General features: G+C 41.0%; 1 long non-coding RNA gene across 4 annotated transcripts in view; it reads left to right on the forward strand.

Moving 5' to 3' along the window:
* Positions 1 to 4,715: 4,715 nt before the first annotated feature.
* The window catches only part of LOC309340261, a 41,447-nt gene continuing 21,742 nt past the window's right edge, over positions 4,716 to 24,420 (forward strand). For 2 of the 4 annotated variants that reach the window (XR_014155904.1, XR_014155905.1), the window contains exons 1-3: positions 4,723 to 4,815; positions 7,508 to 7,746; positions 7,955 to 8,113. This is a non-coding gene — a long non-coding RNA (uncharacterized lncRNA). Of the gene's footprint in view, positions 4,816 to 7,507; positions 7,747 to 7,954; positions 8,114 to 9,960; positions 10,513 to 24,420 lie in introns of those variants that run through there. The other 2 variants (XR_014155903.1, XR_014155902.1) reach the window with 2 other exon arrangements.

Raw genomic sequence — 24,420 nt, forward strand, 5'->3', positions numbered from 1 at the left:
TTAATAAATATTTATTAAGGTTTTTTTTTATAAAAGAAATGCACAAATAAAAAACAACATTAGTTATGTCATAACAAAATCTCATAACTTCTTTGGACTTCCTCACGTCTCCTACTCCCACTTACATCGTTGAAAAAAAAATTCAAGCAAATTATCATCTTATTTACAATCTTATTTCCACTCATTTAAATATAATCTAGCAATTCTCCAAAAGGTTTATGTTTTCCTTAATATCACTTATCATCAAATTCCAGTCTAATTTAGTGGTGGTCAATTATTTTATGATCAAGCATCCTTCTTAACATTCAACCAAATTACAATATTTTTGTAAATAAATCTTAAATCTCTTCCAATCTTCTTCAATCCTTTCTTCTCCCAGGTCTCGGATTCTGCCAGTCATCTCCGCCAATTGCATATAGTCCATCAGCTGCATCTGCCACTCTTCCAGTGTGGGTAGATCTTGAGTTTTCCAGTTCTTAGCGATGAGTATCCTTGCTGCCGTTGTTGCATACATAAAAAATGTTCGGTCCTTCTTTAACACCATCCCTGCTGCATCTAAAGCCTTACATAATTTAAACTTGGCACATGACTGTGCAGTAGGAAGGCAAGTAAGCATGGCCTGAACCAAGTTTCATGGTATGATTACTATTTTCATTTATTAAACTGGTGTGGGGTATAATCAAACATCATCCAGGAAGTAATCACGGTTTCCCATGAAATATTGTGGTTAAATGCATAGTTCAGCTCTATTATGTCCTTTAATGTAAGCTTTCTATATCAGTAATGATAACCAGGATATAGCTGTGCTGTAGATTGGATATCTAGCTTATGAAGTGCAGCCAAATCAAAAATAATTGTGCTTCCCTTAACAGCAAAATGTTTCTTTTGTTATTACAGTACTAAATTGCCTGCCTCCTTTTGTTAGGGGTAAAATATTTTCTCCTTTGTTTTATTCCCTAGCCTACTATAGTACTTGTCTAAACAGCTCATCTAAGTGAGACTGATGTTTCTCAAGGACTGTAAGTGATGAGAGGATCTACCCTTTGCTCTTCAGTTATCTCTTCACAGTTATTGTCACGCTTATCTGCAGTTCTCTGAGAGAAATAGTTCCATTTTGCTGGGTTGCAAACATTCATTTCTCTTATTCAGACCACAGATTTGCCTCAGGGCATGCTAGAAAAAAAATTATTTTGGATCTCATCTTGTGGTATTGCTTAACTTTGAAAGAAAACAGAATAGAACTTAACGCTTCATGAAAACTGTCCATTCCAGGTTTCAGGTGTTGTTTAGTAAGTAAATCAGTTGTGATGAGATTCAAAGCCTTGATAATATGTTAACCTTTAGGTCAAATTAGGTAACTGCAGGTATTTGTGGCTTTTAAAAAATGTGTGTCTAGAAAATTTAATTTTGGCAAAGAGACAAGTAGCCAGTAGAACTTTTCCATGTAGTGAGGGGGCTGTGGACACCTGTTGACACAGAGGCCAGCTGTGACAATCCACTATGGGGATAAAATTGTTCCTCTCCATGTTGAGTTGAATGCTTCCATTATTACAGAGCCAAGAGCAGTATCTTCCTTGATGAGGTCTGAGGATATGCACAAGGAACTTGCATCACTTTGACCCACAACATGCTCCCCTTTCTCCTGTTCATCATGACTAATTTGAGCTATCTGAATGGGGTAGGCCAGGTGAGTCCAAAAAGAGCCAGTGTGGTGTAGTGGTTAAGAGCAGTGGACTCGTAATCTGGTGAACCGGGTTCGATTCCCTGCTCCTCCACATGCAGCTGCTGGGTGACCTTGGGCTAGTCACACTTCTTTGAAGTCTCCCAGCCTCACTCACCTCACAGAGTGTTTGTTGTGGGGGAGGAAGGGAAAATGAGATTGTTAGCCGCTTTGAGACTCCTTGGGGTAGTAATAAAGTGGGATATCAAATCCAAATTCTTCTCCTTCTAATGCACCTCTCTCTCTCTCTCTCTCTCTCTCTCTCTCTCTGTGTGTGTGTGTGTGTAGACGTGTGTCTGGCACCTTAAAGGAGCCTGTAGTGTAGCTACTTTTAAAGAAGCCCTCTCTGGACCCTGAGGTACTTGACAGATACTGTCTGGTCACAAATAACTTTTGTGGGTAAGGTGCTTGAGAGGGCCATGGCAGTCCAGCTGCAGACACACATCATGACCCATTTTCATCTGGGTTCAGGGTTGGTTTGGGGGCAGAATCAGTCTTTGCCATTATGAAGTATGGGGGAGCCATGGGGGGATTGTGACCTTGTTGCTTCTGCTTGATCTCTCAGAAACTTTCAGTATCATTTACCATAATATCCTCCTTGATCATCTCTGTGAGTTGGGAATTGGTAGCAGAGTGTTGCAGTGGTTCTACTCTGACCTACGGAGTCAGGTTCGAAGAATAGAGTTGGGGGTTTATGTGTCCACAGTTGTGCTGTAGGGTGCCACAGGACATTATCTTATCCTGAAATCTGCCTAGTACAGTAGCTATATTAAGCTACTGGGAATGGCCATTAGGAGATTTGAGACACAATGCCATCAGTATGCTGACTTCCAGCTTTCTTTCTGAATCAGGAGAGCCTGTGACAGCTTTAAACCAGTGCCTGGATGCAGTGGTGGGCTGGATGAAGCCAACAAACTGAGGCTGAATACTGATAAGATGGAGACTTTGTAAGCATGGTTCCCAGGTCCAGGAGTTGGGGAGTTCATCAGTGCTGAAAAGGGTGGCACTCTTTCTGAAAGAGCAGGTGCATAGTTTGGGGATGCTTCTAGATCCATCTTTGTCATTGGGTGCTGCAGTGACCTCTGTGATAAGGAGTGTCTATTATCAGTTTAGGGTGATATACCAGCTATACTCTTTTCTGGACAGGCATAGCTTAGTCACTGTGATTTATGTGTTGGTAACCTAACAATTGGTCTACTGTAAAGCATTCTATGTGGGGCTTCCCTTGGAATTGGTCCCGAAGCTGTAGCTGGTGCAGAATGTTGTGGGCAGGATGTTGAGTGGAGCATTTGGATGAACACATGCTGCACAAATGCCCAGGTAACTGTACTGATCATCTACTGGGCCATATTCAAGCTCTTGTTAACAAAGAGAGACCTGAGCAACTCAGGAAAAGGATATCTGAAAAAACTGTCCCTGTACAGACCTGTAAGTTCACTTTCATCATCTGGGGAAATTCTACTTGTAGCACTGAACACTACAGAATATCATAGGGTGGTGACCCAAAAATGAGGATTTTCTGCTGTGATCCCTATACTACCTGTTTCCCTTTCCTCTGTCGTATGTAAAGCAGCAATCGACATTTGTAAAGGCTTATCCTTTTGCCCAGGTTTTCCCACACCCATAAGACTGAACCCTGTTTAGTTGGTTTTATATGCTTTGCATGTTTTTATACTGCTTTTATACTGGCTTGGGGCTGTATTTTTCTATTAATAATGGTGTTTGGGTTTTTAATATTGTATTCTGCTTAGAGGTTTTGGTTCATAAATGCTTCTAAAATAAATAAATAAGTTCATGAATACTCAGGTGTTGACTGCTGCATGTCATATACTTTTAAGTGCTGCTGCTGCATGTCACTTATCAAATATTGTCAAATAAGGATTGTCAACTGAAAGCCTAAGGTCATGTTATGTCAAAAAAATTGAATACTGCCTATCAGATACAGTTGAATGTTGACATGTACAGCATGTCAGTTGCCAGTTATTGTCAAAAAACTGACTGTGTGTCTAATATGTCATTTTGGCTGCTAATTTGAGCCAAATACCATCCAATGTGAACACTGCTAATGCAGAGCATTTGGATGCTGATATATAGTAGATTTAATGTCAGTGACAAGAGAAGTGTGAATGATATCAAGATATGATTGAATGCTAGATGTTGGGTGGATAAATAAATAAATAAATAAATAAATAACTAAAAGCTATTTCTGAGCATGTAATTGGTTACATGTTTGTTTTTGAGTGACTGGACAATGTATTGTAGCTACATTTGATTATTGGTGGTTATTAGTGATCATAATTAGTGGCATACACTGGTCCATGGGGTCACGAAGAGTCGGACATGACTAAACAACAACAACGTGGTCGTAATGAGATGCATAACATGATGAAATTATAACATAATAAAAAATAAATTGTGGATCGTGAATGACCAAGGACTGAAAGTCTAGCCTTTGGCAGTTCAACCACCTCAATCTCTATGTAGCAGAATAGAAAGACTGCAAGCAGAATATTTGACAGCTCCACCCTTTTAACAAAGGGTATATCAAGTCTTCTGGCAGACTTTTAATGTCCAAGTCAATCACAGAGTGACTTCTTCTAAGAGGTTACTGATGAAAATAAGCAGAAATGAAATACATAGCAAAGACATTTCCTTTTATCTTGCACCATCTTCTTAGAAATAAGAAAAGGCTGGCCATTTATTGTTTGGACAGTAAGCAGTATATAAATATTATAAATGAATGAATGAATGTACAATGGCATGTGAGCAAACCCCTTCTTTATTTACTGCTTTATTTGTTGCATTTCTAATCCACTTTTTCCTCCAAGGAGCCCAAGGTGGTATACATAGCTCTCCCTCTCCTCAGACCCCTCCCTCCCATGACAAACCCTATGAGGTAGGTTAGGCTGAGAGATTATGACTGGCCCAAGGTCACTAGTGAGCATTATGGCCAAGTAGGGATTTAAGTCCTGGTCTCCCAGCGACCTAATCACTACACCACACTGGATCTTATGGTCCAATTTTATGTATGTTTACTTGGCTGTATTTCCACTATGTTCAGTCGATCATATACCCAAGTAAGTAGGCTCAGAGTTGTGTAGTGACATAAATGCTTCTATGTACACACCAGAACTTCCTCCTGTTCCCTCAAACTCCAAATGCTTGGGCACAGATGAGGTAAGGCTTTAGCCGGAAGGAATGGCAAAAGCTGTGTACAGCAAGAAGCCTTGATTTTAGGATACATGCCTACAAGGGCTGGTTTCTGATGGCCTAAGTGCCAGACTTACCTGGCACCTTCATTACATATCTTTAGGTGCCAGATGAAAATGTTTCTCTTTAACTAGGCCTTTGGCTAAGCCTTGTGGGAAAGGCTTATTGGGTTGTTTTGGTTTTTGGTTTTGATTTGTTCTTTATTTTGTGTTCTCATTTTGTATTTTTTGTTGTGAACTGCCCTGTGATCTTTGGATGAAGGGTGGTATGCAAATCAAATCAAATCAAATCAAATCAATCCAGTCAATAAACACGTTATTCTAGCTGTTGGGTTACTACTCGGAACATGAAATCTGTGGGTGCTGCTCCACATTCTGTTTTTGGGATGACATACCCATGTGGCATGCTTGTAAATGTAAATCAGACTAGCTAATTCCTGACTTGATTAAAATTGGTGTAACTACTAATTTTACAAGAGGTTAGGCAACTCCTTTTCATTAGCAATGAACCATGTAGACTGGCAGGACATACTCTGTTTGCATTACCTGTAGCAATGAATTGAGTCAGGGAGCCTAAGAGCTCGACTATGTGCTCTATTTTCAGGAACAGCAGAGATAGGATTTAATTACTATTACAAGGCTGCATACAATGGGTTTTTACAACAACCTGTACAATTTTTTTACATGTGTGTCCATCACTACTGTGTGCTTTCAATGACGATGTGTGTTATACTCAAGCCAGAGAATTTGGATTTGTTGCAGTTCTCTGCAATCTGAATGCAGCTTCCCACCCCATTTGCAGCCGTATAGTGGGGATGAAGCAGTACATAGTCACCATTTTCCCAGACTTAATTCTTGTCCCAGGCTGTTCTTTCCAAATGCTTCTTCTGCAAGTTGTAGGTCTCCTCCTCACTCTAGTATTTGAATAGTGCTGCTGTTTCACACCCACTTCACAAGTTGTGAGCTTGACTGAACAACAGTTCACTCCAACCCCAGCAGTCTCCTCAATGTTTAGATCATCAGTGTCAGTTTCCCTGTTGTGTTTGCTATTGCTCACTATTAAAGCTCTGCAGCATCCGTCCCTTTGCCTAAGCCGGAACGTTAGACATCTTGCTGTGGTTGTTCAGTTCTTTGTGGTGATTGGCACACCACTGGGCCATGGAGCATAGCCAAGGGTAGAAGTCAACCTGGTGTTTGTATATCTCGCTCTTGCTGTTTTTACTAAACAAGAACTTGTTCTGCACCTACTGTGCTACTATTCTGTTGCTGTTGACAATCTTTTCAGATTGTAAAGTCTTGGAAACTGTTCACTTTTCATTTATTCTTGTCACATTTCATTGGTTCTACACTTAGAACGAAGCATGGTCTGCAAACATCCAGCCACTCCTAAACTATCAGCCTAACACAGGAACAGACTGTCCAGTGGGCCAGTGCCATAGCAATAGTCTCTGGCAGCAGCATCACTGCCATTCACCAGGAGGGAGAAGGATGGGGCAGCGGTGAAATTGTGGCTGAAGGGCATATTCCTGAAGCCAATCCAATGGTCCCATCCCACTCACACAGCCCCCACCTCACTGTTGTATCACATCTCCCTTCAGTGAGCTGATCTAACATTCCCCACATGCCCAGAGGGGAATGTGAGAGCAGTTGAAAGTGATGCTTATCATCCTTTCCTTATGACCATCCTGGCTGAGGCTGATGCGAGCTGCAGTCCAAGGTCATCTGGAGGCCCACAGGTTCCCCACAGCTTCAATTGACATTCTTCTGAGCGGATAAATAAAAGGAATTGATGGAGAGAGACCCTAACACCACTTACCCGAATGTAATCCTCATTCAGTGTCACTTATTTCTGAGGAGTCGTGTATAGGATTGCACTACTACAGCTATCCTATTTTCTGGTCCCACATTTGTGCTGTTCCAGAAAAAGAATAAAAGTAGATAATTTAGCAAACTAATATTTAGGAAATCATCCAAATAGCTTAGTAAGTATTTAAAAAACCAATATTCTAAAATCATTAGTGGGGCACTGGGAGAATTATTACATAAGTAACATTCTGAAGAAAGAATATTGGCCTGTAAAAATTACAGAGTTAAGTGGAATTTGCCCACAGTGCTCTCAGTCTTTGAATATTTCATGTAATAAATTTGTACCTCCAGTTAGTCCTTTGTGAGTAGTACCTTGCTTAATAAGCTTCTTTGAGTTTGTATGATAACCTCTCTTCTTCTTTTTTGGCTGATTCTCATTCTCATTGTTGTAAGAGACTGGCATTAAGGGAAGAGAATGCCTACTCTACCATCGTTATTACATTTATATAGCCTTCAACCAATTAACAAGTACTCTTTTAAATCTGATTAACTGCAAGTTCCTAAACAGCTGCCATGACCCAGAACCTTATGGTGATTATTTCATGAAAGTTCCAAAGTTTGTGTGTGCATGCTCTCTGTGTGTGTTGCAATTTGCTTTTAAAAGTTTTATATTCTTCCCTCTAAACTCCCTTCCATCCTTTTTTCAAGCTTCTTCTTGAATGCCCACTGTTCCATTTAGCTTCTTAAAAGAATGGGGATTTTGCTGATAGAGTTCAGAGCTTGACCCTGAGGTCTCGTTAGACAAGGAGCGGGACCCTCTAGCAAGTCTCCACACTTCCCATTACCCTGGAAAGCCATCAGATGTGGACATCCTTGTCCCAAGACTAGCGGTCCCCACACCAGCTGGCTGGATTCTTAACTGGCCAACCCCATAACTACAGGAGCAGAAGAAGTGGTGAGCCAGGCAGACATGGCAGAACCACCACTATCAAAGTGCTTAATTAGCTGCCAGTGAGGAAGGGGAAGTTAATGGGAAATACCATCTCGGATTAGGACCTGACTGAAAGCCAGGAAGGGGTTAAGCCTCTAGCTCCCATATAAGCTCCCCATCTGAGCTGCTTCATTTCCAAATCAACAGCTCTTATCAAAGTTTTGTTTTCTTCACCTGGGTGAAATGACTGTGGCCAGGTGACCTGATTCTACTCATTCTCCTATCCAGGTGCTAACAATTGATGGCAACTTCATGGTGTCTGCTCTCTCTTCTTGAGGTCCTTTATATTCACACTGGGCTTGTACAAGAAAGCCATTCTAACACACAACACCTTCAGATAGAGGACTGCCCCTGACATCCCTTCAGTGGCCACCTCTGTATTCACAGGTAAGCACTCCTACTCAACTTCTTTGTCTGGGTGGGTAGGACAGCCCACCTTGAGTGAGTCTCAGTCTATTTCCATATGCGCCCTACCTGCCAGCATAGGCGCCGACTCCATGGGGCCTGAGGGGGCCCGAGCCCCCTCAAAAATTCGTTTGGGGGGGCTATGCCCCCCAATAATTTAAGAAAATTATTAGTTATATTATGCTTTGTAAAATCACAAAATTATGTTGGTATTTTTTATTTTCCTTGTTTGACGATAGAGCGTGTTCTCCCTGAAAATGAGAACACGTGTTGCGGTTGGGACATACAAGCCACCCTGCGGTTACCGGGCAGTTGGGGAAAGGCCGAACCCCTAAAGGGTTAATTGTGTTACCAGGGAATTTTGCGTGTTGCCAACGGGGGAGGAGGGATCAGAGGCTATAAATGCAGGTCGCCTCTCCTGGGGCGTCCTCTTGGCCTCTGCACCGGATCACCCGCCCACCCTCCCTTTAATAGGTGAGGTTTTTCTGGTTCGATTGACCTTGCTATGCCTGTCATGGGGTCGTCCGCCTTGGTGCGGGGGCCTGGTAGGAATTTACCATTTGGCTGATTGGCTGGTGCCATTTGGGTTTCGCCTACTGTGTAGCAAATAAGTCACAACTTGTAAGGTTGGCGGTTAGGCATTGGTTAAAATTGGTTGGTAGAGGGGTAAGTGCCTACCCCTCCAATGGTGGTGCGGAAAGGGAATTCCGTTAAAGGAATCCAGGGGCTTGCCATTCTTTTCGTCCTTGTCCCCGGAGTCGGACTTGGGCCATGCAAGTCCCACAGGAACATGAGGGTGAGAGGTGTGAGACTGATACCCGGCTTCATTTTCTCACCCAATACTTGTTTCCCACGCTGGCTTCCGCTGGAATCTGGAAGGCCAGCTCTGTCCCTGGGCAAGGACAGATAGTCATAACCAATGCCTAAGCAACCACTCACGTATTTGTATTTTAATAAAGTTGTGGCCAAAATCATGCCAAAAACCTTAAACAAAATTGATGTGTGAAGTGTGATTTCTTGGTGAGGGTGGCGTTGTGGGACTCAACACCCAATTACCTTTTAAAATACATTCAGTAATGAGTTAAAACAAAGCCACTCCCGATCTAGAGAGGGGGTGGGGTTGCGGGCTCTCGACCCATCAACAATCTCGCGGGGATTCCCCCTAGCTCATTAATATTCACCGCCCACGGCGGCAGCCAATCGGCTGCCGCAAAGGGCGGGCCCTCACAGGTTCACTTAAGGTTGGGGCAGCCCGGGGCTCGCCCCTTTCGTTCCCCCAGCAGCAGCGGTTTGGAGGTCTTGGGCCCCCCCAATATTTTTTATAAGTCGGTATGGGCCCCCGCCCCCCCAATATTTTTTATAAGTCAGCGCCCCTGCCTGCCAGGCTGTCTACATCCCCATAAGGAAAAAATTACCAGGGGTTTCAGGATGGGGTAGCAGCTGGTGGCTCCTGAAGTGTTACAAGAAATGCTTATTTGAAAACAGAACAAAATATTGCTAGTATATTGACATTGCAGCATGTCCTTCCACCTGGGATCATGTGGATAGGGATTTTCCACCAGGGATTGATGAGAGTTGTACAGTGGTACCTTGGGTTACATATGCTTCAGGTTACAGACTCCCCTAACCCAGAAATAGTACCTCGGGTTAAGAACTTTGCTTCAGGATGAGAACAGAAATCGCGCGGCGGCAGGAAGCCCCATTAGCTAAAGTGGTGCTTCAGGTTAAGAACAGTTTCAGGTTAAGACCAGACCTCCAGAACGAATTAAGTACGTAACCAGAGGTACCACTGTATTTCAATCTACTTGTTCTTAGGAGGGAAAAAAGAGGCAATAGGCTGCCACAGAGCCTCTTTGATACTGTATTTGGAGCCTCTGCCTGCTACCCTATCATGATGCCCAAGGTAAACTTTTCCCCTTTATGTACCCTGCTGAATTGGAGAGGGGTGGAGAGAAAGCTTCTTTTTGCATTCTTTCAAACATCAAGCCCACCTCAAGGAGTGTCGTTGTTTGATTAGGATTGCTCACCTCAAAATTGAACTGAGACCAGTCTGCCACATCTTTATAGCAGATCCCATATTTCTTGAGCAGCTGGCACTGATGCTGCAAGTGACAAGTGCTGGGCAGCATAGACCTTTGATCTTTCCTAGTAAGCTAGATTTTACATGGACAAGCTTCCAATTCTGAAGGCCTTGAGTCTACTATCTCTAAAGGATTTGGATATGATCTCAAGGGCAGTGAATGACCGAATTTCCATTAATTGCGAATGGAGAGGTGAAGATCCCCAGGATATCAGGTGTATGACCATTGCATCCAAATGTGCAAAAAGCCACAAGCAGAGCAATCCCACTTTAATGAAAAATAAAGTGTGTTTCCATCACATTTCTCTTTCTAAATGCACTTCTTTGATGTTGTTTTGCTGCCATACCCAGTAGGATTCCAGGTAAACGGAGCCCTCTTCACCTTGTTTTTCTTTTTCAAGCAATAAAGGAGTGCTAGCAAGCCAGAAAAAGTAGGGCATAAATATGAGCACCATTAAAACAAGTGATCTCCTCCTCTCACATTCCGTATTCTGAGAAGCATCGTGCTCATTTTTTTAATTAGAAATTCAAAATTTATTGCACTTTCTTAAGTGGCTTCTAAATGTTTCTGATAATACGTTGACAATAAAGAGCTCCTGTGTCCATCTACTTAATAGTGAAGATGAGTCAGCAACGCAGGAAGATGTAGCCTTGGGAGAGCAAATACTGGCTGAAAGCCTGCTGCTGCATTTTATTATTCTGATGAAGTGATGAAGTGTAAAACTTGTACAGTGTCATTTTGCCATGCATCACTTTAGGGGTTCACAAAGAGTAGCAATTTCTTAAACGTAGGCAGGGAAAGTGTTGCTTTTAGTTAATGCATCATAAAAGGTCACTGTAAGTATATATGCAGAACTGTCAAAATGATGAGTGCATAAGTCAACATGCTGAAGCTCAGTTTACATCTGTTCTTTTTCTTTTTTAAAAGATGTTTCCAGGCCATATTGTTGAAGAGATAAGTTTGAAAAGTGGTGATGTATGCTGAGAGCTTGGAAGCCACTGATTGGAGTACATAGCTGTAAAACATCTCTAGTGGGTGCAGGAAGCACTTTCAATGGCCTTCACAGTTCTTTGCACCTAGCCAAGACAGGCGGAAGCAGAGTAACTTTGCAGAAACAACAATGTGCAAACATGTTGCACATGAATTACATATCTAGGTGGCACTAATCAGCTCCCCTTGGCACAAAATGTGCATTACTTTAGCGCTGTATTCTGATTTTGTTTTGAAGCGGAATATTAAAAAAAGACCAGAACGCCAAAAGATGCAGGTGACAAAATCTAGTAGAATGAATGACATAAGATTAGCTACCATTGTGGGATCCAGAGCTCTTTGTGGAGCTAGTTCTTTACAGAATGTTGTTGTACAGACTTACATTTTCTTTTTCCCAGATGAATACCCCGCTGTTCACCGGGATTGTGATTTATTCAATCATTTTAATGAACTTAGATTTATGCCCCATGTTTTCTGGCATTGCCTTTTAACGTGTTCAATGCATAACACACATCGTGTGTGTGTGTGTGTGTGTGTGTGTGTGTGTGTGTTAGCATGTGGATAGAACTGTAATTCACCATGTCAAATATATTACTTTCATAGCAGATTTTAATTCATATTAAAGGTAAAGGACGCCTGACAGTTAAGTCCAGTTGCGAACGATTCTGGGGTTGCGGCGCTCATCTCGCTCTATAGGCCGAGGGAGCCGGCGTTTGTTCGCAGACAGTTTTTCAGGGTCATGTGGCCAGCATGACTAAGCCGCTTCTGGCAAAACCAGAGCAGTGCACAGAAACACCGTTTACCTTCCTGCTGGAGCGGTACCTATTTATCTACTTGCACTTTGTGCTTTCGAACTGCTAGGTGGGCAGGAGCTAGGACAGAACAATGGGAGCTCACCCCATTGCGGGGATTCGAACCACGACCTTCCGATCGGCAAGCCCTAGGCTCTGTGGTTTAGACCACAGCACTACCCACGTCCCTTAATTCATATTACTGAATGTCAAATAAAATGTTACAATAGGGATGATAACGTTCACATTACCTTGAGTGTGAAAGTAGCAATTGGCTGATTGTGGGTTTTTCTTCCTTATATGCTGTGGAAGACCTCTCATTTCAATACAGAATCACAGAATTGTAGAGTTGGAAGGGACCACGAGAGTCATCTAGTCCAAACCCCTGTAGTGCAGGAAGCTTTTGCCCAATGTGAGGCTCAAACCCACAAACCTGACATTAAGAGACTAATGCTCTACCGAATTTTAATCTTCTTTTGTGCTGGTGTCTTTTCTCTTGATCTCATCTGATTACATTATGGGACCATTTATTTATTCATTTATTTTCTGAAAAAATATGTGCAAGGAAGCTTTTGGATAGCATTCAAAGCAGTGCATTCATTTAGTGCCAAACCATGGAAGTCCTTATTCATTGTGTTACTTTGGCAAATCAGTTGGGGGGTCATATTATGCATTATTTTAGATTTTTTGAAGACAGAATGCTGTCTGATTTCTGTTGGGATTTCTAATGAATTATCGATGGCATGAAATGCTAAAGACACAACCCCTGGTTTCACTGAATACATTATAGTTTCAATGGAATTAAAATATGGAAAGGAATTTGGATCAAATGTGATCATAAAATATGCTAAGCCTCAGTTAAAATATTGTGTTGAGGACACACAAGGAATGCTGTGAAAGAATGCCGCCACAGCACACATTCCGTTCTGAAATGGAATAATATCTTATTCATGCTGGCGTAGATTAGATCAAAATCTAATCCTACAGGCATTTTTAAAGCAATGCAGAATTTACACAGAAAGTAAAATATAAAACACACCAGGCTTTTAAACTATGTATATAACATCCATAGTGCATTCACACAGTTAGAGAAATACTTGCACACATGCTCAGTTGATAAAAATAATAATAGTGGAGGTAATGGAGGATGGGGAAGTAGTAATTGAGGGCAGGGGACAGCAGAAGTACCGCCTACCACTATGGTTGGAAAGCATCACTATAAATAGGGGGGGAAGTGTTCGTGTATGGACAAATGCACACACAAGGGTGTGCATGACCCACATGCATGATCATGCCCCTGTATAGACCAAATGTGCCATCTATTTGTAGACGACACATTTGTAGGTTCACATAGATGTGATTCAGCTTTTATCTGACTTTGCAGGCAGTTGCAATATATTTTGAAAAACTGGGATCTAAAAATAATAAAAGAAAAACTTCTGTAAGCATTCATAGAAACTTCATGCTAGCCACAAAAGAGCTTGCGGCAACTGTGCTCAGTAGCGTGTGACTGTGGAAGTTGGTGGGGAGATGACATTGCATCTCCCCACTAGTGGTGCTCTTTCAGTGCTTTCCACATTAATCAGATTCTTCTAAAAAGCGAGCCACAAACCTCATAGCACCTAGTGACTCACACATTTGTCCCAGTTGATAGTTCATTCATTTTTTTATAAGGTAAGGTAAAGGACTCCTGGACGGTTAAGTCCATTCAAAGGTGACTATGGGGTGCAGCGCTCATCTCACTGAGGGAGTTGGCATTTGTCCACAAACAGGTTTCTGGGTCATGTGGCCAGCATAACTAAACCGCTTCTGGTGCAATGGAACACCATGACAGAAGTCAGAGTGCACAGAAACACTATTTACTTTCCCACTGCAGCAGTACCTATTTATCTACTTGCACTGGCGTGCTTTGAACTGCTAGGTTGGCAGGAGCTGGCACAGAGCAACGAGAGCTCACCTCATTACACAGATTCGAACTGCCGATCTTCTGATCAGCAAGCCCAAGGGACTCTGTGGTTTAGACCACAGCGTCATCCGCATCCCTCATTATAAGATTGATTACCCACCCTTTACCAAGGCAGGTTATACTGTAACCACCAGAAAACACAACATTAAAGCAGATGAAAACCACTGCAATTTAAAAACTCATAAAACCAGTGCTTTTTTTCTGGGGGGACGCAGGGGTACGCATACCCCTCAACATTTTGTGAATCTAAGTTTGGCCTCATTGAGGGGCAGTATTTCAATATGAGTAGGAAAATAAGGGTAGAATCATAGAATCATAGAATCAGAGTTGGAAGAGACCACAAGGGCCATCGAGTCCAACCCCCTGCCAAGCAGGAAACACCATCAGAGCACTCCTGACATATGGTTGTCAAGCCTCTGCTTAAAGACCTCCAAAGAAGGAGACTCCACCACACTCCTCGGCAGCAAATTCCACTGTCGAACAGCTCTTACTGTCAGGAAGTTCTTCCTAATGTTTAGGTGGAATCTTTTTTCTTGTAGTTTGGAACCATTGCTCCGTGTCCGCTTCTCTGGAGCAGCAGAAAACAACCTTTCTCCCTCCTCTATGTGACATCCTTTTATATATTTGAACATGGCTATCATATCACCCCTTAACCTCCTCTTCTCCAGGCTAAACATGCCCAGCTCCCTTAGCCGTTCCTCATAAGGCATCATTTCCAGGCCTTTGACCATTTTGGTTGCCCTCCTCTGGACACGTTCCAGTTTGTCAGTGTCCTTCTTGAACTGTGGTGCCCAGAACTGGACACAGTACTCCAGGTGAGGTACCCCTAAACATTTTTAAGGGGGGGAAAGCACTGCATAAAACCATTTCAAAATGGAACAGATCAATATGCAGTGCTATTTTTCTAGAAAAAGAGGTGCCAAAACTCAACATGAACACCTTTGGTCTCTTAGAATGGCAATGGCGCCCACCTGAGAGGTGGCGAAACTGAATTCCAGCTGTAAAAAAAGCCCTGGCAAAATGAATTCAACAAAGGAGGTGGGTCACAAACAGCAAAATACCTTCACTGCCAAAGGCCAAAGTAAATAGCATATGGTGAATAGTGTTCCATGAAGATGCTAGATGCACTTCTCTACAGAGGAAGTTGAACAATTTAGGGCCTTCTTCTGCATCACCCTTCCCCACACTTCTAAGGTAGACAGAACTACTAAGAAGTCGATAGGGACAGGAATAGTCTTTCATATATCTGAGGCCTAAGTCATTTAGGGCTTAATACACTAATGTGAGCACCTTGAATTGAGCCCAGAAATGAACTGCAGCCAAAGATTGCGCTATCCTTGTTTACATATATGAATGCAACTATTGTACATTTAACTTTCAGCGTTGCTTCCTAAAATTTAGTCTTCTGTATCTTTCTATAGTGTTCGGTAACTTTTTTATTTTAATTTTCAAAACAGGGCAACCAATAACCTTAATAAATCATCAGATTGTTATATAAATCATGCATGTTTAAAATTGAGCTGACTGATTTACAAATCAGGCTTCTGAATTAAAGGTTGTATTGCTGATTTATTAGTTGCTTGATGGTTTCCCTAAATCACACTACTCATTTGTTTGAGTTACTGTGCAGCATTAGTACTACCATCACACAAATTGCATGCCTTTTATAAATGATGCAACTGCCTCTTTAGCTCATGTAATGGACAACATTATTATGGGTCATAACAACATCCGTCAAGTTGACTGATCTCTGCAAATCTATGACACTCTTGTGTTTTAACCCAAAGTATGAAGGAATCTGATTTGTAGTCATGTTTGTCTAAGTCATGATATTGTCTACATGACAACCTGATTAATGATGTGCTGTGCATGCTTCCCCCCGCCCCATCCTGCAGTATACTTTAATGGAGAAAAGGTATGTAAACATTAGCATTAATCAAGATGAATGGAAGAATATTAGTGTTTTATTATAGAGCTTTTATAGTCGTCCATTCAATGCTCAGAATCAACTGAATGATGCTTTCATTTTAATAAATCGGGTTAGATTGGTGCAATGTTCTTTAGCCTACTCCTGTATTTTTCAAGGAAGGAAACTGAAGCACTTCTCTAGGAATATGAAACATGTTCCTTCAGGGCCAAGCAAATGTTGGTCCATCTTAGGCATATTAGGGTAGCCGTGAACTATTTCAGGCCACACAGACATCTTCAGGTACTCATTCTCTCATAGGAGATTATGAAACGGGGAAATTGCAAAGAAAAATGGAAATGCTTTGGAATATTAATGAGAACTTAAAAAAAATAAAGTAAACTGATGTGAAAATGTAGAGAATTGAATTTCAGATTGGAAAAATGAGAGAGAGAGAGAGAAACTAAAACTGGAATTTTCACGTACCCTTTATTTATTTATTTATTTATTTATTTATTTATTTAAGCAGTTCTATACCACCATAGATATATAAAATCAGGGTGATGTACAACAATAAAACACAAAACACCACTAAAACAGTTAGCAGAAGACCATTCCTTGGGGCTATTATAGTCCTACTGCCACCATTATTATTATTTTTTTTAAAAAAAATACCTTTGTTATCCTTTTATTGCATATGACAGCTGAGTATAGGCTTTGGACAATGGGACCAGGAGACTATTATTTTTTTGGAAATAAAACCAAAATATTATAATTTCATAAAGCTTACTTAAATTGAAGGAATAAGGGTTATTTGCAAATTGGTTTTATAACAATGCATAGCTTGATAATAGCTTAAAGATGTTGCTGTTGTTTTAAAGAAGTTACATGAGGTTATTTAGAGACTTGCTCTAGTTCTAAGCTCTGTACTAAACCATTGGACAATGAACTTTTTTATATACACCCCTGTTAAATCATAGAGAACTTTACAGAAGTATTCTTCATGGTTGGGTTTCTCTCCCCCACAGACTTCAATTCTTAGTACTCTTATCTCTGACCAGGGACTAGCTGTTTCTTCAGGTTAACCAGCAACTTCCAACATTCTGGCCTCAGTTGTCCCTCTTAATAAAATCTTCTTCTCTCCCTCTGTTTCTTCTTTCAGTGCTTTTAGCTTTAAGAGATTGCTATCCCATAAACCATTAGCTCTCCCTGCCCCCCTCTGGATGTCAGCTGTTGTCCCCGCCCCACTGTGGCTGCTGCTCTCCTCTTCAGACTATCTCAAATCTTGCTGCTTGAGATTCAGTGAATCTCTTCATATTCCCCCCACCATGTATCCAACTGTCCCCAACATTGCTCAGCCTGCCCTTTTATTCTTTCCAGTCAGAACCCTCCAACCAATCACCAGCTTTTCAGGGGAATACTGAAACCTCATTGGCCTTTAACTATGAGTCAATACATTTCAATGGAATGCTGACCAATCACAACCTGACTCATGTAAATGCTGACTCCTTTCACAAACTATCATAACTGAAGTCCCACTGTTTACATAGACATCTCCTTAGCAACAGTATCAGTTTAATTGCTTCCTGGCAGACTGCCAGGTGAAGCCCAGCACAATGTATTTCTCTGGCTTCGGTTAGGAATAAAACCTTCATGCAGTAAACTATTTGCAATCCCAACAGTGTTCATAACAGAACAACCTTTAACGTTTAAATTGCTCGTCATAAAAATAGTTTCTTCACATTAACCTTTTAAATATTTGATTATTTCTCAAATGTGGCTGCTGCTCTTGCATTTATTTAATTGTTAGAAGGTGAAGAGCCTCTGAGGTATTGCCTATTATTCAGGGAAATTATTTCCCACCTTCTGCCACAGCATCTAACCCCCCTGGCATTTTCCTGAGCACGTTGTACAAACATGTATTTACAGTAATCCATGGAATCAGCTTTAAGTTACATTGTTTTTGATCTATTGACCCAAGACCATTTATGTGTTAGCAAAAACAACTAAAGCAAGGACGGTCATGGATTCCACATTGGCATTTTAGTTAAGCAGGCTGCATTGGAAAGATGACAATGGAAATATTGAGTGACCTTTCATAGTCAAAGTCAAATACATTTTTCTGCAACAGTTGAGATCCAGAAGGTTATTGACAAGCATTCCATTTTGGATGGCTATAACCATCTATAAATTTTGCAGTTGCTACAACAAGTAGGTTCTAACATAGCTCTGATCAAAACTTTCCCCTCAGCTTGATATTCTGAGGCAGGAATGGTCAATTTGGTTCATTCATTCATATCAGAGCAGTGTACACACTGTAATACTGTTACAAGTTTATACCTGGACTCACATGTTAGCAGCCAGCACTCATATATGTTCATATACACACTGCTGAGCGGTTTAGGCTCTTTCGCTAGAATTATGGCATGTGCTTTTTATGGACATATGCTAAATCTTAACCCTATGCCCGCAAGAAGATCTCACATAAAGAAATAAAGTTTGGTTATTGCATTAAAAAAATAGAGACAGAATACATAAAAATACAGCTACAGACAGCAAAGTTACAAACCAAGCAGGTAGCAAACTACAATACACACCTTGATTAAAGAGTAAAAGATTCCCTAACTATTCTAAAAGCCCCACAGAAATGTGGGCAGAAGCGGAGAGAAGGAGGGGGGAGGAAAGTACACCTGCCGTTAAAACAAAGCAGAAGTGTGTTGAGTCCTTGGGAGCACTGGGTAAGTGCTGTCCTATTGGAGCTAGAAGAGCTAATTAACCTTTGAATCAAATGGGTTTTTAAAATCCCTTTTTGCCAAGCCATGGCAGTGTGGGGGGGGCTGTGGACTGGGTGATTTCTACAATGTCCACAATTACTTCCAGAAGAGTGAGAAATATTGTTGAACTCCAACTCCCATCAGCCCCAGCTAGCTTGGCCAATGGTCAGGACTGATAGAAGTGGTAGTTTAACATGTTGGCTACCTCTGGTCTGAGCCATGGCTGCTGTAGTATAAAACAATATGAAATAGTAAGCATACAGTGGTACCTCGGGTTAAGAACTTAATTCATTCTGGAGGTCCATTCTTAACCTCAAACTGTTCTTAACCTGAGGTACCACTTTAGCTAACGGGGCCTCCTGCTGCCACCGCGCCACCACCACACAATTTCTGTTCTCATCCTGAAGCAAAGTTCTTAACCCGAGGTAATATTTCTGGGTTAGCAGAGTCTGTAACCTGAAGCATCTGTAACCTGAAGTGTCTGTAACCCAAGGTAGTCTGTAACCCACTGTAGTATGAAACACTTGTGTGGCTGTTTGTAGGAAATCTATGTAGGCTTAAAGAAAGAAGTTGGGGCATTTCTCTATAGATGCAATTCAAAACAAAGGGGATTGGAGAGGATGTGGCCATCTGCTGGGGAAAGTTGTAAAGGGGTCCAGAAAGAGATGGGAAAGGACACCTGGATGCCTTCTCTGATGTTTGTTTGGGGGTATAAAAGGGCCAAAGAAACAGTCAGAGAAAGGGCAAGTATGGGATTCATCATGATGACCTCTTTGTACTCCTGCAAATCTTTGGGCTCCCCTTATGATGTTCCTGATTGCAGGAACACTTTGGCTACCAAGGGCAATCCTGAGAAGTACTTGCCTGGAGCTGCTTCCACAATCTATTTCAAAGGTATGGTGCCTTCCAAATGCTGTGGACTACATCTCCCCTCATCCCTAACCATTAGCAATGCTGACTGAGGCTGAGGGGTCTTGTAATCCGCAGCTTCTGTGGGGTACCATATTGGCCCCTCTGATCTACATAACCATCAAAGGTAAAGTTGGGGGTTATCCTCAGAAGCTTTCTATTGATTACATTATTCTTTGCATTTAGAATTAGAAATAGAGCCTCAAACAATATTTACTTGCTCCAAAATAATCCATATGGTGAGCCAAGGATTTGAATTTAGATCTTCATATGCAAGCCCCACTACCTGACCTTTAAATTATATTGCTTCTGACTGCTTTTGCTGTTTTCCAAACAGCAGTTTTTGTCTTGCAGAAAAATCAAAGGCTTTAGAGTGTATTTGCACATTTCTATCCTTAAAAATAGGTCTGATGTTGCAGTAATTAATCAGACAAAATCATGCTTACTGACTTGAAGGAGAACAGAAGATCACACCTGCACTTTCATGAAAGCAACATATAATTTATACTCTTTTTATATGGATTTATGGCAACACCCTCCCCCGCCCACCTGGCTTCATTGGTTTACTCATTCAAAGGGTAACTAGGTGTATTGAAAATTTCACTAGAGCTTCTTGTTTATTTAAACTGCTTCTTTAGAATTAATTATGTAATGAAATTTAGCTTTAATGAATGGCTCTTTTTGCGCAAACCAAATTGTGGGTGAGTTAAATTTCCTACAGCTGAATTATTGGCTATCATGTCTATATCAGTGGTTTTTCCATTGCCGTACAACACATCAGCTTAAAACCTAGGGTGGTTTAAATATGGGGGGTCTATATTTGGAAATGTTTCTTTCAGGTCAAAACAAAACTTGGATAAAATCACCTGCAGAGCAGGGAAGAGATCTCTCAAAATTTAATTGTATCAAGCAGTATATAATTTTTATGAAATGGATAATTAATAAACTCCCACAGGCTGCAATTCTAAGGACATTGTATTGGGAATACAAATATCATTTTTACCATCATAAACAATGGACTATTGGCTCAAGTCAGAAAGGCAGAAGTCAGGACAGAGAAATGATCTAGTATTCCTCTATTTGTCTTTTGCTTTAATTTTTGTTCATATTTTCATTAGAAAGGGAGAGATTTCTCCTTAATTTCAGGGCATGCTGGGTGACTGAGATGGCTTTGGATTCCTGGGATAAAAATGGCTGCCTGGCACAATTCCAGTATGGCTCCTTGTGGCCCTACTGATATTGGGTGGTTGAGCCAAGGCTTCAGAGGATTCAGTGGTGGTGAAGAAGGAGAAACCAGAATCCGATACCTTACTCTGACACTGAAGCTATGTCTCCAGTATTAGCTGGGTAGATCTGAACTATCCTGTGACTCCCTCGCAGGGATCATAGGATCTTGTCCTTACATTCTATTGTTGCGTTAGAATTCATTTGCATTTGCTGTTCCTACAACCACTGCTGACTTGAGACTCTTCCCCTTCCACTTGACATATGCTATTTGCACTATCCTTGAACCATGGTGTGCCCGAGTTCAGTTTATTATAGTCCTTTTGTCTATTAGAAGTCAACATCAAAGTCAGTGACAGGAGATGTGAAGGCCAGACTGGCATAAGTTATTGTTCACTCATGTCAGCAATTTTCGTTTCCCCTGAATGCCTTACCTTGACATAAAAGTCTTAAAGTTAATTATTCCTGCTGGCATAAAGTCATGTTCCAAGACAGCCCAAAGTTTTACCCATCATGTTCTACTCATTTTTAAGTAAAATACCACATTCATGAATGTTTTATTAAACTTGCCCCCTCCACGAGTTGGATCTTGTACAGAACCCAAGTAGGAAGCTGTCTGATATCAAATTAGATTATTACTACATCAAGTCAAGTATTGCCTTGGCTCTTCCAAGTATCAGCAGGAGGTCTTTTACTTCTGAACTTGATATGGCAGAATTGGGACCTGAGACCTTCCGCATTCAAAGCATTTGATAGGGTCTCTTTTCCTTAGCATTAGCAATACAATAAATGTAAGTGGTCACTAAGAATGGGGATTTGCAATTTAATTTCTAGTCTTAGCATTGCCCATAATTAAATACATATCCTATGTAAGTATGGGGGGGAAAATTCAGTTCTCTCATGGTTTTGGTGTTATTTCAACTGTCAGGCTGATTTTAATTGGTCTTGTTTTGGTCTGGTCTGTTCCTGCTATTTTGCAATGGTTTTTATATTTTCATATATACATTGACATGGTTGTTTTATTCTCTGTGTTATGTTGCATGTATTTTGTTTGAAACTGCTCTCCAATTGGAGGATAATGAATGATGGTCTCTGCATTTTTTAGATATGGGATATGACTTTAAGTGTGAGCAACACTGAGAATGGAAATTAGTCTGAAGTTATGTCAATAAATAAAGTGTAAATCAATAAACAAACAAACTTACAATAAGCAATTTGTATAGCATCATCAACACAAAAGATGTTGGTATTAGCTGGCTTGGGAGAGCCCAAAGAGTTGCAGAACTACAAAAAAAGTAAAAACAAAAACCCTACAGTAGACAGGAAAACTAAAACTATCCTATAAGATCAGAGTGTGCTCAGTGGGCAGAGAATGCTAACTGACTGCTGGATGATGAATGGAAAATGGGTGGGGGAGGGGATTGCAGTATGATTGAAGACTGGCAAGTACTGTGAACAGGAAAACTCCACATTGCAACATTTTGTTGCAACCAAATCGTCAAAATTCTTTTCCAATGTAAAAAATCTTTGAATTTTTTTGGTTGCTTTGGAATTTCAAACTATTAATATTCATCATCTGAAATTCAAAAATGTTATTGTTATTTTATTTATTTATTTATTTATTTATTTATTTACTTATTTGCATACTTAGAATCAATAGCTCCATAAAAATATATCAACTTGGTATACAATATATATGAATAAAAATGGAGTTTCCTAGAGCAGGGTATGAAACACTAAAAGCTCAGTGCCAAGTGAACGCCAACTGAATTTCAGGGGCATGGGGAACCACCAGAATTACCCCATCTGAGGATCTTGGTGGTAGACTAGATGTGTTAATTATATCGACATGTGCTACAAAGTTAGGTGGAAAGGTAGTTGTAACTGAAAAATGTAGCAGCTCTAAAAAGTCTAAATTAATCTTGTTGAATGCTGTCAAATTCTGAAAGCATCAATAGCAGAATCCTGTCAATTTTCTAAATGCTGTTGACAGTCAAAGGCTGTTGACAAGAGTGTTCAGGTGTTGTTGTCGAGTGATAACAACATTTGATTGCTGTCAAATGTTTCAAGAAACCTATGATAGCGGTGAATGGCTTCTGCATAAATGTGCTGCTGAAGTAAGATGGAGGGAACTAAGGCTGCGTACATGTTGTTTTACCAATTTAAAATGTACCTATATAGCTCTTTTCTCAGTTTGTATAAAAGTTGATGTGGAGGGGAATGCATTAAAATGCAGTATTTCCTAAGAGATGAGAGGATTGATACAGAATAGCTATTGGATGTGGCGATGGGCTGGACTCAACCTTGTCATTGGAGCACTGATGCCGACTATAGGGGGCCCTGAGGGTCTGGGAACCCACAAAAAATTGTTGTGGGTTCTCAGCACCCATACGACGGGGCCTCCGACACAACTTCTCGGGCCTCATGAAGCATTGGGGCCTCCAATGCGACTTCCAGATCCTTGTGAAGCCTTGCGGGGCCTCAGAGGTGGTATCCGAGGCCTCACAGGGCCTCACATGTGACTTCTGGGACTCCCAGGCACTGCTGCAGTGAACGTGACCTAACATGACGCCATGACATCACTTCACATCACACACATCACTGGGCACCCATGGTATGGGGCCCACTTTGGCACCCCTGCACTGGAGATTCAGGTGACCTTGGTGGCGAGGAGTGTATTTTTCCAGATCCAGCCACATTTGGACAGAAATGACTTGGCTGACTTCATGCTCTAGTAACTTCTGGACTGGATTACTGCAGCTCATGCTCTACATGGGGCTGCCTTTGAAGACAACTTGGAAACTTCAATTGGTCCAAAATGCAGTGGCCAGATTATTGGCTGGCATTCCATTGAGATCTCACATAGCCCCCATTTAAAACAGCTGCACTGGTTGCCTGTCGTTTCTGGACCCAATTCAAGGAGCTCACACTACTTTATAAAGTTCTAAATGACTTAGGCACTGAGTAACTGAATGACTGCCTTCTTCCTTACAGACCCTCATGGGCACTAAGATCTACAGAAGGGGTAATCTTGGTTCTTCACAATGCTCAGAAGAAGAAGGCATTTTTTGTGGCAGCCCCTAAATTGTGGAACTGCCTCCCTGCAGAGGTTCATCTGGCATCTTCATTATATAGTGTTTGGCAAATGCTGAAGACATACCACTTTACCCTAGCTTTTGACAGTGAAGATATATCTTTAAGACCCTCCTTATTTTTCTGGTTGTAAGTTGTTTTAAACTGTTTCTAACATTGTGTTTTAACCAGTGTTGGGAGCTGAGAGGGAAGGGTAACAACAACAACAATTTGGTCGCCTTTAATGACTTTTGTTAACAGAAGTGAGGAGGCAGTGAGACCTCAAATGGCACAAGCTTCATTTTGGAGAGAGGCTCTATCATAAAATGAGTTGTATTCATTTTTTGTAACATCATGCTAGCACTCTCAATGTACATAAGATAGGGACACACATTGTTCTGATCAGAAACATTTACTGAACAAATACGTCTTTGAATTCCATTTGTTTGTTGTGAAAATAAAATAATCACAATAATAATTTTATCTATCTATATCTGTCTACCTACCTACCTACTTACCTACCATCTATCTTTCTTTCTTTTTAAATAATATTTATTACTTTTAAAACTTACAAAA

The sequence above is a fragment of the Podarcis erhardii genome, assembly GCF_964252035.2.
Source record: "Podarcis erhardii genome assembly, chromosome: 4".
In the NCBI taxonomy this organism is placed as follows: Eukaryota; Metazoa; Chordata; class Lepidosauria; order Squamata; family Lacertidae; genus Podarcis; species Podarcis erhardii.